The 17794-nt window shown below is 33.6% G+C and overlaps 2 long non-coding RNA genes across 2 annotated transcripts; both read left to right on the forward strand.

Moving 5' to 3' along the window:
• Positions 1–4855: 4855 nt before the first annotated feature.
• LOC125682552 (uncharacterized) lies at positions 4856–10589 on the forward strand. The gene is made up of 3 exons (XR_007372598.2): positions 4856–8123; positions 8989–9074; positions 9179–10589. It is a non-coding gene; the product is annotated as an uncharacterized LOC125682552 (long non-coding RNA).
• A 4384-nt stretch (positions 10590–14973) lies between these two features.
• On the forward strand, positions 14974–17521 carry LOC125682553 (uncharacterized). Its single transcript, XR_007372599.2, has 2 exons — positions 14974–16214; positions 16655–17521. It is a non-coding gene; the product is annotated as an uncharacterized LOC125682553 (long non-coding RNA).
• The last annotated feature ends 273 nt before the right edge of the window (positions 17522–17794 follow it).

Genomic DNA, 17794 nt, shown 5'->3' on the forward strand with positions numbered 1-17794 from the left:
AAACATCTGCATATAAAAGAAAACAGTGAGAATATTATTTAGAAAGTAAATAAGTGTGGTACATCTATAAATCATCCCATAATAGATGTCTATAAATAGACCCACGCGCGTCAGGGGAATCCCAACATGATGTATTAACTCGTCTAGTTTCAAGGCTGAAAGAGCGTAAAACAACGAATTACTAAGAGGTATTTTTAAATATCTTCATTTCTATTAAACTTATGGCACGGTACTATGGAGCGCCAAATTAACATAAACTCAAATAATTGAAGATATCTTCAATTATTTGAAGATATCATCAATTCAATTATTGCTCTCTTTAATTGAATTAATGCGCGCATTAAATCAATAATTGCTCTCATCAAATGAATTAATGCGCGCATCAAATCCATTATTGCTCTCATTAATTCAATTGATGCTCTCATCAATTGAATTGAAGAGAGCAATGATTGAATTAATGCGCGCATCAAATCTATTATTGCTCTCTTCAATTCAATTGTTGAGAGCATCAATTGAATTAATGAGAGCAATAATAGATTTGATGCGTGCATTAATTCAATTATTGCTCTCTTCAATTCAATTGATGAGAGCATCAATTTCGTAGAAATATTGCTCGCAATAATTAATTTAGAGCTCGGTATAAATAATTTGATGATCTCTTTAATTCAATTGAAGATATCTTTAATTATTTACAATGCTTTTGTATAAGGAATTAATGCGCGCATCAATTCTTTTAAAGAGAGCAACAATTCAATTAAAGAGATCATTAATTCAATTGTGGATATGTTGATTTGAAGATATCTTTAATTATATAGCTGCTCTCTCTAAAAGAAGTATTGCTCTCTTCAAATGAATTAAAGATATCATTAATTCAATTGAAGAGAGCAATAATTGAATTAATGCGCGCATTAAATCAATTATTGTTCTCATCAAATGAATTAATGCTCGCATCAATTCAATATATTGCTCTCATCAATTGATTTAATGCGCGCATTATATCAATTATTGCTCTCTTCAATTGAATTGTAGCGCACATCAATTCAATTGTTGATATCATTAATTCAGTTGAAGAGATCATTAATTCAATTAAAGAGAGCATCAATTCAGCTGAAGAAGTAATGCTATCATCAATTCAATTAATGCGCGTAATAATTCAGAATTGAAGATATCATTAATTATTTGAAGAGATCTTTAATTAAATTGTTGCGCGCATCAAATGAATTGATGATATCTTTAAATAATTGAAGATATCTTCAATTATTTGAGTTTATGTTAATTTGGCGCTCCATACGGTACTGTTGTAACAAAATACACAGATTTACACAGATAAGACCACCGCTGATCTGAAAGTTTGAACTGGTCACGTGACTATCACTTGAAATGGCAGTGACGTGGTTATTTGTAAACATCGATTTAAAATCAAATAATTTGGGTTGAAACAGGTGAAATAATGTATGATATGTCATACAGCCTCATAACTAAAACGTGCGATGATTTAATAGCGTTTTTACGAGATGAACAAAAAAATATTGTAATTCGGACCATACAGCTTTAAGCCATTCTGCAAATTGAAAACTATAGGGAGGCGATGATACTAATTTTTCAGACGGAATATAGTTTGTGTACTTTTTCTACTTGAGTAGTGTGTCCTTGGGTAGCACTGCAATAATGGTCGTTCTAATGGGACTTCTTTCAATTTAATGTTCGTTATTTTCATTGGTCGTTTTGTTGGGGCTTCTTTCAATGCAGTATTCTTTATTTTGATTGGTCATTTTAATGGGACTTCTTTCACTGAAATGTTCGTTATTTTGATTGGTAGTTTCAGTGTAATGTTCGTTATTTTGATTGGTCGTTTTGATGGGACTTCTTTCACTTTGATGCAACATTAGTAAACAAGATAATTTTGATGTAAAGCATGGAATCGGAGGTTAAACTTTTAATCATTCAAAACTATTTCCAAGGAAACACACAGAAATTGTAATATGACATGGAAACAATTTTGAAATACTCACAGCATAAAAAATCAATGTGCGTACTATATGCTAGAAAACTTGTTTCCAAAATGGAATATCATTTAAAAATATAATTATACTAATGCAATATGGAAGGTTTAAGTGTATTATGATAAAACATTATTTAAAGGAATAAGTATATAAATGACAATTATAAATACAGGAGTTTAGAAAATCAAACGAAATTCAATTGAATTAACCATGGAATGAAAGCTAATAAAACAAAGTTTTTCCATACGTAATAAAGATGATCATTTGGAGGTTTTGTATATGCTTTTCATGTGTTTTTGTTCACGTTTTCAGGAATGGGATAGCAAGAAAACAAACATGACCCCATTGGAAATAAGCAAGTTTTATAAATTGCTTTCATGGGTTATCCTAGGCAAAGATTGATTTAAAGTATATAATTCATAATGTCTGTGATAAGACCTGGTACTGTGATAAGCATGTATTTTGATAATGATATTGTTGGTGGCTATAACTGTGATAGTATCTGGAGTGCTATTGCGTACATATGATAGCAATGTGCCAAAAATTCATTTGTGATCCGTAATTGACATTATTAATGTATTTTACAATGTATATGATTATGATTTGTAATTTATCTGATGCTTTGCCTTAATAAACATAATAATAATATTAATAATAATGACCTGTATCGTGCTGATACCCCAGATCACGTGATGATTATTTGCTAGATTAGCTATTTGTTCATGTCTGCATGCAACTCCGATTTCAACGTCACAACATTTTAAAGCTATATTAGCTCTAAACCTGAAAATTTTATTTTGTTATAAATATGTGCTATTGTGATAGTTTTTAATGTAACTTTAACCATAATCATTACGAAAATTAAAACTAACTAATATCCGGGAACTCGTAATGAGTTGCATTATATAAGATACATAAGATATATATATATCTTACACATTGCCTTTCGGGGAGTGTTTGTTGCATAAACTCGAAAGTACAACAATTTAATATCTGATTAATAATAAATAAAATGAATTGCATAATAATGATAGCAATCAAGACTTACATATCAAATTAATTTTTAAGATCTTTTTATGATTCTAAATTTTTCATGTTATTACATGTAATAAAGAATTACTCTTCCGAAATTTTAATTTCCCAATACCCACTTTCTATCACTCAAAAATCGTTCCGCGGCCGATAATAAAATCTGAACACACTTTTCCTACTTGCAGTGACTAGTGTGGGTACGTGTACTTTAGGAGTTTATATCAGAACAAGAAAGCTGGTATCCCAGGATGAAAGTAATACGGGGGATTTATTTATGCATAACTAGGATATCTTGCTCTGATTTTCTATAACGTTTTCTCTTCTTTTGATTATCGGGTAGAGGGTCATTAAGAGAAAACATGCAGAATATATACACATTTTACGTTATAGCAATTGGTTTTTGTTGTCGATTAATTTCTTATCTAAGCTGGATATGTCGTACTTTTTCTACGGAAGTTTCTATCGTGATAACATTATAGAATCACTGTGAACATTTGAAAATATGGAATGGGTCACTCAATCACGTGATGATACAAAATCTTTCGACTGTTCTGATATCAAGGCCAGTACAGCACAGGAGCCCGGGAGTCCGTGTTACTTGCAATATGTGAATTCTAATTGCACAGTCCATCACGGGTACCTGTAAAGTGCGAAACGAAATCGAAACAAAATCTACCGAAACGAAACGAAATCTACCGAAACGAAACCCACCGAAACGAAACGAAACCTACCGAAACGAAACGAAACAGATTGTATGATCGAACTCTTTTGATTATAATAATTGAAAATGGTATCTTAGGCCCCTGTTAAAGTTTACACATATAAATAAAATTCGCCTCCCCTTTGATGTAGGCTTTCGGCTTGACTGATACAAAGTTTTAAGAGTTGGAAAGGGGGGGGGGGGTAAGCACAAAGTACATAAATACCATGTGCAATTAGCTTCGGATCCATAAATTTCAGAACGGATGGTTACAGTCTCACAGGTCAGAGGTCTGGGGAAACACACTAAACGAGGGATGGGGTCGTCGGCGTTGAATCCGATTTTGGGCATAAATACATGTTTCAGTATTTTTTGCTCTAAAGACAAATATATGTATATATGTGGATATTGTGTATTTGTATGTAGTATATCAAACGGTGGATTCTGAATATGTCTTCCCGTTCTCTTTGTGATTTCTGCTTAAAATCCCCTTGTTCATAAGCCTTTTCAGTTTACAAAATGCCGACCTCCTCCTAATATTATTGCATTTAAAAAAATCCATTTCCCGTCCCGTTTTCAATTCCCCGTCTTAGCAACATCCCAAATGTATAGAGTTTTTCCATTATTGAAAGTACTCGCACCTCAGCGGTTAGAGATAAAATAAGAGGTTAAGAGCTCTTCCTGCTTTCAATTTTCTCAGACACCAGCTTCTTCAAACAATGTATCTATGCCCAAAGGCGGATCCAACGTCGGCGACCCCACCCCTCGTATAGTGTGTTTCCCCAGATCTCTGAGACTGTAACCCTCGGTTCTGAAATGTATGGATCCGAAACTAATTGTACATGGCATTTAATCAACTACGGATATGTACTTTGTGCTTACTCCCCCCTTTCCAACTTTTAAAACTTTGTAACAGTCAAGCCGAAAGCCTACATCAAAGGGGAGGCGAATTTTATTAATATATGGTAACTTTCACAAGGGCCTAAGATACCATTTTTAATTATTATAATTAAAAGAGTTCAGTTATACAATCTGTTTCGTTTCGTTTCGGTAGGTTTCGTTTCGGTGGGTTTCGTTTCGTTTCGGTAGATATCGTTTCGTTTCGGTAGATTTCGTTTCGTTTCGTTTCGCACTTTACAGGTACCCGTCCATCACGACAGAAGCTACTTCAGAAATCAATTTCTTTAGAAAAGACACGTAGGTATGAACTGTGACGCGTTAAAATATGCCGGCGTGATCGTCATTGTTCATATCCTTGTGAATTTTTTATTTTTCATGTTTACATTTTGCTTTCATTTCTGTCGGAATCCCTAGTGGTTAAAACAGACGTACTAATTTATCAAGTAGTTCTTCAGTTTTACGCGTAGGAATTACAACTGCAACACATTCATGAGGAAATGGCTGTCATTACATTTTGTAAAGATATCAAAGACAAAAACACTGGAAATGTAAATATATTTAGTACCTATGTGCCTCAAATTCCTGTTAGATTGAGAAATGCCTCATAATGCAACATCTTGATATGGATAGTTACAACAATCTGGCATAATAAATTAGTGAAGACAAAGTACGCATGTTGACGGAAGGGTAGGTCCGATTATTTTTGAATTCCGCATACAGCGTGTAGAACCTTCGCATTTCGTACGCAGACATGTGTCAGAACATGATAACTATAGAAATCCAGGGTCTATAGTTTCTCGTGCAAAGTATTTTGTGCGTGAGCGACAGACAGCGGGAGAAGGAAGATGTACATCAGCAGCTAGCAACACTCGTGCTCCGTTTAATTAGGCGAAGATGTTTAACAGCTCCAAGAACGGCCTTGACAGTCGTGTTCCTAGCATTGCGGAAAACACAGCGGGTTGAGGTAGGGATCCCGAGCGCGGCTTTATTACTTGTTGATGGAACATCTGATTGTACAGAAGTAAATCGTACAGTCTGTCGATATTGGTTTAGAGTAAGAAAAGAAAACGTCTGGTAATCGATAATGACTTACAATAAACGCGTGATGCATGTAAAGAGCACGTGTTTTGGGATTAAAAAGTATTACGCTCCAATTTACTCTTCATGATAGAAAAATCTTTAAAAATAATGAAAACGAAAGTAGGAAATTCATTGATAACAGGTTAATCATTATTCATTTTATCACATTGTTTCTAATTGGCACAGTGTTTTCCAGTATTGCGAGCAGCTCGGATATCAACACTTGACTGAAAATTAAGTGTTTGGCGTTTACTCGCTGAATACTGCAGATTTCGTGTAAAACCGTTTGTAATTAATTAACAGATTTATTCAATTGACTTTAAACTAAATATTATGGTTTCGTTATTTAAAAAAAGGTCATCATGTTACAAAGCTCGCTTGAGTCACAAACTTTATCTAATCGTATATTAAACGCCCAGTCACTCCGGAAATCAAATTCTTCACGCGCTGCAATTTTGATGTTTAATAAAATGTCCTAGTAGGCTAGAGGAAGCAAGTTTAAAAAAAAAACTAAGATGAAAAAACAGAGAAGCAAACAAATAAAAAACCACAGCAATTGAACAGCAACAATATATATTTATTGACTGAGGGTGAGGGCAGCAAGTGTTTTGTTGGACTGGAGGCCTGAGACCGTAGACAACATTTTGGTCCGATGGTCCAATAAAACACAAGTAGCCCGACACACAGTCAATATAAATGTTTTGTTGCCCGACACCTAGTCAATATAAATATTTTGTTGCCCAACACCCAGTCAAAATGAAAGTTTTGTTATACCCTTGTAAATTTACAACTCTAACAATGTATTAGATGTCATTTTGGTAACGGACGTGCTAGAGAGCTAGGTTGCCTCTGAGTTTGAATGAACATTTACCGTCAAATCGCTTAGCGATTTTTCGACTGTGAGCTAACTTGCCACGCATTGTGACAAGGTAACCCGAGTCCCAGTGAATATTGATGATGACGTCAAACGATCCATTGGAACTGAGCAGTCTAAAGAGGGCCGGGCATTTCAAACATTGGATTTGCTGGACTTTTTATTGTATACAGTTATACATGAAAATTATTCTTTGGGGACTGTAACAACATTTGTGTAGCATCAATTGCACATTATCGTTTAAGGAACAAATTACTACTATTTCTTTGTATTAGGGAGCATGAAAACAATAAAAACATGGCGGGGTTTGTATTGTAACAGGAAGGGAGAAAATGCAACGGACCAGACTGGGATTCGAACCCGGGCCCACTGAATCTCTAGTCAGGTGCTCTACCAACTGAGCTAACTGGCCACCGGCGATCAAATCCGGCTGACCGCTACATTTCTCCCTCCTTAAATGTCTTCACACCTAAAGACATCAACCCAGGATCTTTATCCCCTGGCAGGCATTTTCACCTGTCAGTTCCAGTGGCTGGTCTACGGCACCAAATGTAACAGGAAGGGAGAAAATGCAACGGACCAGACTGGGATTCGAACCCGGGCCTCCTGAATCTCTAGTCAGGTGCTCTACCAACTGAGTTAACTGGCCACCGGCGATCGAACCCGGCTGACCGCTACAGTATATTAATGCTTTGCTATCAATTATGATACAAACAACCTACATGTACAATTTTGTATTTGATATTGACGTTTAACTTGTTTCTTTTCATGAATGTATAGGTTTGTATGTGAAGTTGAAACATCAGTGCTTTTATCGAGAAATATAATACAGTGAAACGGATTCCTAACAAAACATTGTTAAATGTGAGTATATCAATTTCATAACAAGCGAGTAGTAACCTGCGTTTGTCAGAAGTCTTCGTGTTTAATAGGCTTCATGTCGGAGAAACCGCAAGTTTTATTGGATATAGGTGTACAGCCAAAGATTATCTGACAAAATTTCCCGTATTATAGGTGTATAGCCAAAGATTATTTGACAATTCCAAATTAGAAGAAATCTTGGAAGTAGCAAGACAAAATTGCTGAATCTTAAGGTAGCGACGGATAGCAACCACGTGATCAGTAAAAATTGTGTATTTTCACGTGAATTCATTTTCCGGAATTCCTTTCTCCGTCATAGAATAGTCGAAAAACAAAAAGGGGTTCCGAAAGTGTTTGTTGCTGTGACTGACTCGCCTAGAGAAAATATGCACGTACCACATAAGTATACGTCAATATCTGTAATAATGGTAGATCAAATGTTTCATCTGTGTGAAACTTTTTGCTAATCGAAATGTTAAACCAACCACCAATCCATGTACATAGATGCGCTACGTAAACAAAGTTGTTGGTTGATACAACGTAATGTCCGAGTGCAGCATGCTGCGAGATTAAACTGTTTATACAGTCATTGAGAGGCTAAACAAAGTTTCTTGCAAGAAGAGGAAGTTGGTGGATGCATTCAACTTGGACAATGAACTCATAGTTTCGTTTGGTGAGTGAAAAAAATGCCATAAATTTGTATTCAAAAGTTCAACTCACATTTCCTCTGCTATTTCACAACGCGATTTGTAATAACATCTGAAAGTTTAAACACACGACATACACAGTAGATGTATTATTTTGTATGTATATATGTATCCCATGTGTGCTTAAAATATAACTCCCACCTGTGCATGTGATTGTAAACGAACGGATGTCATGTAAATGTATACCACATTTGTAAACATGGGCTCTCACAACTCTTTTATTAAGAAAATATCGTTACGAAAATAACATACCTTGAACTACATGTATAAAAGTAATGAAAAACAAATATTTGTATAGACCTACTATCTAGGGGTATGAGGGAACCGGATAGAAAGTGGAAAGGGGGGGGGGGGGCATGTGTTGAATTATAATTCCCTAGACTATAGTGTGTATACATATACTATTACTTTGAAATTTCAGTGACCTAAGAAATATATCAAACCTGAGGTTTCGTGTTTCACACAAACATGTAGGTTGGCAAAACCTTTTTAAAAATAATGTAAATTAATCACAAGTCTGTATATGCCCTCTCATAGGCAAATGTATGCACTGTATGTATAAGTAAGATATGTATACTACACGTATGCCTTCTCTTGACCCACATTTTGTAAATAAAACAGATATGATAAGTCTATGGCAGTTTATGAAAACATATATACATGTCATCTCATATTGCAATTTATAATTTTGAAACATCAGTATAAAAATTTTCACTGAATATTTGTTGCGACACAATTTTAAAATTCACATTGTCTGACACAGTCTAATTACTCAATGGTATAATATAGACCTAACTGTGCAAATATCAATTATGATGATCTTTTTTCTAGGCATCAGTCCGAGGACCAAGGGAGGTTAGATAGGACCAGTGCAGGTTGATGTGGATTTCAAGTCAACAAGTATAACAGCAAGAGAGGTACTGTATTTTCTTTTGATAAACATTTGTAAAGACAATTCTGAGTATATCAGATATTCATCTTTTTTGCTATATTTAGATATATTTATCTATATTTTGAACAGGTACTCCATTTACAGTGATGATGACATATCTCCTGGACCCCCACAACTCCACAAATTTAAAAATGTTTGATCAAGTTCCGAAGATTAAAGAACTACTGCAAAATTTGGGACTTGGATGAAAAACGTCAATTCACTTATATGAGCTCAGAGCAGTGGATGTTGTACAACATACTTTAAACTAAATTGTGAATTTGAGGGAAAACAAGTACATGTACTCGTGTATTACATGTACATGCCTTTTGAAAGACAATAATATTGCATAGATGTAAAGGAAATTTCAATGTTGATTATTCTTTCTTAGATATATTAGTAAAAAATGTGCACATGATAGAATATCAATTTTATAACTTCAATCAATGTGTTTGAATTTTCCTTGTAATTCAAAATTTAGTTGAAACATACATCATTGATACATTAATGTATATCAAATTTTTATAAAAGTTTCATAATGGAACTAATTCACCCCCCCCCCCCCCCCCCCCCCCCCCTTATACATATAGTGAACATAGACCTTCACCTGGGGAAAACTACAGTTAGTTAATGCAATATACATGTACATGCATTCTCAGTTATCCAATAGTGAGTTTTTGGTTCATTGTGAAACTACAATTAAAAATCTTAAACTTATGAAAGACACACTTATATGTGAGGGCAAGATGACTCAGATGGACTTACATGTAGTGATCCATGGGCAGTCCATGGGTCTCTTTCCATTGATATTAATTATTTATTGAAATATGTAATGGTTATTTAAACATATTTGGTGTATTATACTGTATAGTGATATAAATTTCTATAAAAAAAATATGTATAGGTAATAGATTTGGTCCAGTTATTACAAGAAATTGTATGAAAAATAACTAAGTATTTAGGCAATCATTGTGAGTGCAAAAAGGTCAACTGCAATAGCACACACTATATATCATTCTTAAATGGCTCATAGAAACTTCTAGTATTGTGAGTTTGAATGCTCAATGTGGTAATTTGGGAATGCTTAATCATTTAAGGTCAATAGTTTATCTCTGCTGACTGTATCTCTTAAAATTCATTTCTAGAAGGGAGGGGGTAGGGGTACAAAATCTGACATAGTTTTAGATTAAACCTCATTTGGTATATTTTTTTCTATTCAATATTTTAGATACTACTTGACTTATTGTAAAAATGAAATAAAATCAGAAATTTTATGAGCAGAATTTTGTTGTTGTCAGAAAATGTATGCCTGGTAGTATTTGAGAAACGCCATATTTAGGGTAAATTTGGCCATTTGCCAAGTCGAATCATCCCAATGTTTTCCTTAGATGCATTTTGAATTTCTGATCAATGGTGATTATTTGTCTGTTTGTGTTTAATTTACATAACTATATATGACAAACAATATTTCTGGTGTCAATAAAATTTTTATTGGCTTCTATGTTAATTTGCTCAATTTTGGCATTTTTTGCATTTTGGGGCTGCAAAAGAGGGGATTTCAATCTCACTTTCCTCGAAAATTAACCTGATTACTTTTGTTGATTTTTTGATATGTTTTAGGATAAAGTCAAAATGTTATGATAAATAAAATTGAAAAAAATTCAATGAGCGGTTTTTTTGGAGCTAGCTATCAATAGCTACCTTAATACTTCATAAATTGCAAAAAACTAGGTCGTCAATATGTAGCATGAAATTGACAGAATTAAGGGTCTTTAGCAATACTTAATCGAGAGAGAGAAAAAAAACCAGTTGCGTATCTGATAAAATTATTTTCCCACGTGAACAGGATACATTTCATTCACACTTTTAATCATACTTGTCGAATTGTTGCATTATAATTTCTATTTTAAAAAAAATTATTTCTCAGACCTATTCTATAACATAGAAGTTATTTCTTAAACTAAAGAGGAAAATTTCAGCTACCTAGGATGGCACCCTGACTAATCTCCATCAAATACAACAATACATGACCATTACATCACTCAGTGTACTTAAGGTAGCTCCACCCTCATGTGGTTTATCAATATCAATGGTAGAAAGTGGAAAAACTGTATTGATTTCCACTCAATACAGTTTTATGTAATTAATAACCAAAGAAAATGTGTATGTTGCCACATTTTCAAAGATATCAGACATGCAGAAACAGAAGTGTATGTCAGCATTAGAAAATCGCACATTTTCTTTAAAACAGAATAATAAAAATAGATAAAAACTTGATGGAATGACAAATTTTACCGTCAACGGTTAAGAAAACCTGATAATTCATAAATATGTATAAAGTAATTGTATGTGTTGGGGAAATCGTTGTATGATAGACCTGCAATAGAGGACATTTCAGCATAGGAGTTATTGCCCTTGACAATTTTTTATTATCATGAGTAATTGATTATCTATGGAAAATATAAACTTTTAGATGCAATGCTGTTTGTGAAATTTGCATTGCCATAATGGGCCAATAATGCATTATAATTTTTTAGAAAATATTTTTTATTATTACATGTATATAAAACAGATCACGGCCCTTCGACACGGAGGACACTTCTTCAGTTTCCTTGATGAGTTGGAAAATCCGTGATATAATTTTTTTTCTTTTTACCTTGTTTCATACCGTACAAAAGTGTTATACTTAAACAATTGAATGTATAAAAATAAGCCTCGATCCGAGGGATATGTCTTCAGCTTGTTAAGACAATAACCCAACACTATGACAGGTATATGTGATCGCGACACATCCTAAAATGGGATTGAAATACATGTACATATGTACAGTACCTGGCCATAAATGAGTATAAATCATTGTTTCACTATATATTTCATTGAAAAGTGCCATATTGAAGAAAAAAACCCACACACCTATTGCAGCGTTCATAGTAGCTCATTTTTATAGATATAATAACAAAACATACAGAATTGTTTATAGTTTCTTCACATGATTACAAAATAATTTCATATGTAGGTGTTGCAGTGAAATGCTAAATTGAAATTTAACGGCACAAATTTGTTATGAAATTGTAGTATTTTGAGGTTAAAAATTTTGCCTTGATGATTTCATAAACTCTTCTCAATGATGATATCGATGGTATTACAATTTGCTTTACATCATAAGAGAAGAAAATTTGAACAATTTTGCATATTAACAGAAAAAAATCATGAAAATTGGAACTAAATTCACCTCACAATAAGAATTTATAAAAATTGCTTTTTCAATGAAATATGTAGTGAAAAAATGAATGATGACTCGCTTTTGGCCAGGTATATATATTGATATGTTCTGTATGTTGACAATAGGATATTACTCTTTTTTTGGAGAGAGAGAGGGGGGGAAAGAGTTTTTATGGTTTCTGAGTTTTGTCTCCATTGTTGAATTTAGATTTTTTTTAAATCCTAAAGGAAAAACACGCATAATACGTAACATGAAGACCCAGAGACTATATGTACAGAAAGCTGACGAAACTACCTCTAAAGTGTAAACTTTCAACACATGCAATATATAATCATATTAAGATATGTAAACTACCTACTAGTATAATAGGAGTACGGAATCTGTTACGTATTTTTTTTTCTATCCTGTATCAAAAGTACGCTGTTTATCATCATTCAGAATTATGTCGTTTTTCCGGCAGAAATCATATCTTATGCGCCACCTTTCTTTGGTGACACTACCCTAAGCATGAATGACCGCAATGCAGAGCGGTAATAAACAACAGCAATCCTCCTGCGGACATCTTGCATTATATCTGTGCGCAAGCGCGCAGTCTGGACAACAGTATAAAGTATAGAATTCAAGCAGTAACAAGTAACAAGCAGTAACAAGTAGGATCTGTCCAGTGATGACGATAAAACAGCCGAGGTCTAAACTCTCATTGAAGACCAGATTAATAGAGTGTCTGTAAAACCGTCAGGAATGGTGTGCCAGACACTATATTTAGGGGAAATTGGGGCAAGTGGGACACTTTAGATTATTTTTGATATTCCATACTAATAGAGATGTATTTATAAAAGTTTAATGTCATGCAATAAAAGATAGATATGTTGAATTTCATTTCTCAGGTATGAAATTCTTTCAGAAGCAGTACTCCAAAAAGAAGGGAGACAAATCATATAACTGCTGAGTGTCCCAGTTGCCCTTCTGTAATGGGGTAACTGGGACAACAATGTTGATACCTAAAGTTAGAAGATTAAGTGGGGACAAGGACAAACAAGGGGTTCCTCCTCTCTCTCCAACCCGTTTTCCTAATCTCTCCTCATCCCATCTTGTCGTTCAGCCCCTTAAATTCTCTCCCCAGCCCGTTTTCCTCCCTCCTTCCCTCGATCCTTCAACCCCCCCCCCTCCTTTCCCGATCAATCTTGACATTAAACACAGGTAAAACCGGCAAAGTGCTTCAGATTCGATTATCTATTAAATATTGAGCATAAGTTCAATTATATTCCTATCAATTGTCAACCCAAATCCACAGTTAGCCATTTCTAGAATATGACCAACAAGCTGATTCTCTTGATCCGATGTGAAGTACACGGTTGGTCGGGAGGCTGGGGCATCAGTATCTTGTTCTCATTTCGCACTCATTTCATGCGTAGATTTTAGTATTGCAGACAGTAATTCTGCAGCTTTGCGAAAGCTTAGTTTATCACATGTAGGCCTAATTTTTAATGCTTTTTTCATAGACGATTAAGACCACTTTACTTGTTTGGGGTTTTGGATTTTCTTTCGTCTTGCCATTACACCTATTCAAAACACTTGTTCAAACATGCACATACCATATACATGTAATCATAAGCAAATTATAACGACCTTTATTATGTTTGAAATCTAAGATTATTAATTGAATCAAATTTGCTGTGTTTTAAAATAGAGAATTATAAATTTATTATTTATCCTTTAAACATTATGAACTATCCAAAACCCTGCACAATTCACCAAATCTAAGGATATAATTTTATTTGAAATGCATAAAATCTGATTTTCTAAAATACAACTTGAACACCTGTCCCACTTACCCCAATTCAAAAAGGAAATAATCACGTGGAGAATAATATACATTTAAATAATTATTATTGTAATTATTGTACTGGCATTACTACCAACACATTAAATGAATAACGAAGATTTGGAAACAGCAGTGGTTTTAACAGAAATGGTTGAGAATAACCCCATTCGCAATTATTTAATTGCACAATGTGTTTATCAAAATTATCAATTTGTGACGTCACAATATCTCAGACCACAACATCCGGTACGATGTCGTATATTAATTCACTCTAGTCAATTTTAATGTGATAAGATATAAATACTTTGCAAAAAAATGTTTATATCAATATTAACATATAAATTTTCCGCTTCTAAGTATTTTATAAGGTGCATGGTTGTGTTTTGTAAAAGCCGTCATGAAAATAAATGGTGTCTTTATCCCGAAGGAATTTCTTATTCTGAAATGCAATGGGTCATTGATAAATTGCATGGTACTCAACATTTTTCGCGAGTGTTTGTTACGTTTTACAAATCGAGGTATTGGAAAGTGATTAGAACGTTTATCCATATAATTTTAACAAATCAAATTGTTAAATAATTTGTATGATAACAGTTATAATATCTACATCGACAACCCCCCTTCTTATTGCGTAACATACACAAAATGTGCTTACCTTTCGGATCAAAGACCCGATAATTGTTCTGTTTATTTCGTCTTCAGCTGCCAAATTTCACTTTTTAGCAGACGACACTGAGGTAATGTTTTCAACAGAAGAATTTCATACTAGGGCTATACAGGATTTTTTAACTACCGATGAAAAATATTACAGTGTCCCAGTTACCCTGATGTCCCAGTTGCCCCAATTTACCCTAATTACTTTTACATACATTAAAATACTAGTAATGTAAAAGACCCATGGACTATAGCGCTCAGCTGAGTATTACTTGTGGCAACTTAACGCTTGCCGCGACACGGGACCGTGACTTTCACTTCTAAATGCCGGTCGTTTGTCAAAGGAATCAAATGCTCTATCCATTGAGCTATGCAACCGGGGTTCCCTCACGTTCATTATGCATGTCACAGTTGCAATTTATTTGAAATATATTTATGCGTTGTAATCATATCGGTATTCCTATTGGCGCGCATAGCCAATTGAATACAAACTAGTTTTTCAAGTATGTGAGAGTCAGTGTGAACGTTTTGTATTGTGCAGGTGGCCATGGTATGCATGTAACCCCACCAAAATCCCACTCTAAGCTAATACCAATACGGTTATATTGGACAGTCCTGGGTAACACATGTCGATTCACTCGATGTAACTTTAATATTTTTCATTTATAATACTGAATGCCTGGTAAGATTTACATTTATCTTGTAATTCACTTACTTGTTGAATATATGTAATTATACTGACAGTCGTATTAATATTAGGATAATCGTTTATCGTAAATGTTTTTACGTCTTGTGTTTTATGTATGTTTATTGTCTTATGTGCATGCATGTTTGTGAGTTTGCTTTCGTATTTTTTCTAGATTTTTTCCCTTCTATTGAAATGAAATAATTGTCAGAGACCGACCCAATTTTGTGTTGTTTGCAACAAAACAGCGACCCTGTGACATACATGTAAAATTAGAGTGGAACTTCTGTTCTATCTCGAGTAACAAGGCTTCAAATATAGACTAATGTTTACATTTCCATTGATATCTGTACAAATTGTTGTGATATGGATTTCCTCATGAACGTGCTGCAATTGTTAACACTGCACGTGTGAATTACACAACTACTTGACAGATATGGTCTATTTTAATGGCTGGGAATCCCGATAGAAATGGATGTAGAATGTAAATATAAGAAATAAATTTCATTTCTAAAAATACATAAGGGTATGATCTGCAACGCTTCACTCCGGCATATATATATATATATATTAAAAGAAATAGAGTAAACAGTACACAAAGTTAAAAATTTAACGCAAGCGCTTTCATTTTATAATCCTCAGGCGTTACATTTTTAAAATAGTTTTGAAATGGTCTGACGTCATAAAGGCGTCCTAACATTTCACGTATAACGACGTCATAAACGAATGAAGGGAAAAGGTCAAACTCCCCGTCGAGGCCTCATTACGTCACCTACGAATAGACCTCTCCTATGTGACGCACCACAATATACAGATTTGTATATTGTGAGTCCGCGATTATCACGCAGACAAATTACATTAAAGAAGTAGTTCGCAGTTAAAAGTTTGAAGATATTAATATTAAGAGCATTAATATAAAAGTATGGATTTTATTTTAAACATAAAATGATCAAAAGATCATTAAAAAGTAGGGAGACTCTGTTCAAATTATTGTGTAAAATAATGAACTTGATGTTTACGTTCTTGTTTTGAAAGTTGTTTACGTTTGACGTTATGTTTTTTCGTCATTCTACAGTGACGTCACAGTATATGCGGCCTAAGAAATCGCTATCCCATAATGCCTAAGTGGAAGAGTTTGGTTTGTGAGCAAACGAACTCTGGTGGAAGTTTGGGGAAAAGGTTTTTACTTTAAGCATATTATGACGTCATAGATAATAACAGTAAACATATTTCACAGTAAGCTATTGAGAGCCGGTTTTAAAGTCTTAATAAAGTGTCTTTCTTTTTCTCGTCGGGAAATAGTATTTTCTGTATACAGTTTATAAAACGGAAATACACTGAATTCTCAGTGCAAGATGTGTTTAAAATTTGTTTCAAAACATCTAGTGATTCTTCTGTTCAGTGGCTACAGTTTAGAATTTTACATAGAATTCTTCCTGTTGGTTATTATTTGAAAAACATTAGTGTTAAAACAGATGATCTCTGTAGATTTTGTACAAGCAATATTGAAACAATAACACATATTTTTACTTTGTGTAATAAGACCCAAACATTGTGGAGTGAGTTAAGTCTTCATATATATAGAAAAATTTCAGAAAGAATTGGTTTTAATGTGTCAAATATAATATTTGATGAAATTCCACTGTCTTTAAATAATAAAGCTATAAACTTTATAATTCTATATGCTAAACAATACATATTTATCTGTTTAATGCAGAATAAAGAACCAAATCTTGTTGGATTACTATGTCACTTAAAGTTTAAATATCATGTAGAGAAATACGCTGCAATTCAAGCATTTAAAATACATAACTTTGATAAAATATGGATGAAGTGGGAAAATATTTTTGCAATTGATTAATTATTACTACATGTACTTGTCATTATTTTTAGTACATGTATTATTGTTATTATTATTACTTTCACTATTGTACAGCAAGTAACCTAAACCACAGGGAGATGTATGCATGTATGTTTGTGTAAGTGTTTGATGTATTGTATGTAACCAAAAAAATAAATAAATTATAAAAAAAAAAAAAAAAAAAACTATCCTCACAATATACAGCAACACACCAGACAGTTATTCCTTAATTATCCTCACAATATACAGCAAAACACTAGACAGTTATTCCTTAACTATCCTCACAATATACAGCAAAACACTAGACAGTTATTCCTTAACTATCCTCACAATATACAACAAAACACCAGAGTTATTCCTTAATTATCCTCACATTCTATACAGCAAAACACCAGACAGTTATTCCTTAACTATCCTCACAATATACAGCAACACACCAGACAGTTATTCCTTAATTA

Source organism: Ostrea edulis, chromosome 2, assembly GCF_947568905.1.
Source record: "Ostrea edulis chromosome 2, xbOstEdul1.1, whole genome shotgun sequence".
In the NCBI taxonomy this organism is placed as follows: domain Eukaryota; kingdom Metazoa; phylum Mollusca; class Bivalvia; order Ostreida; family Ostreidae; genus Ostrea; species Ostrea edulis.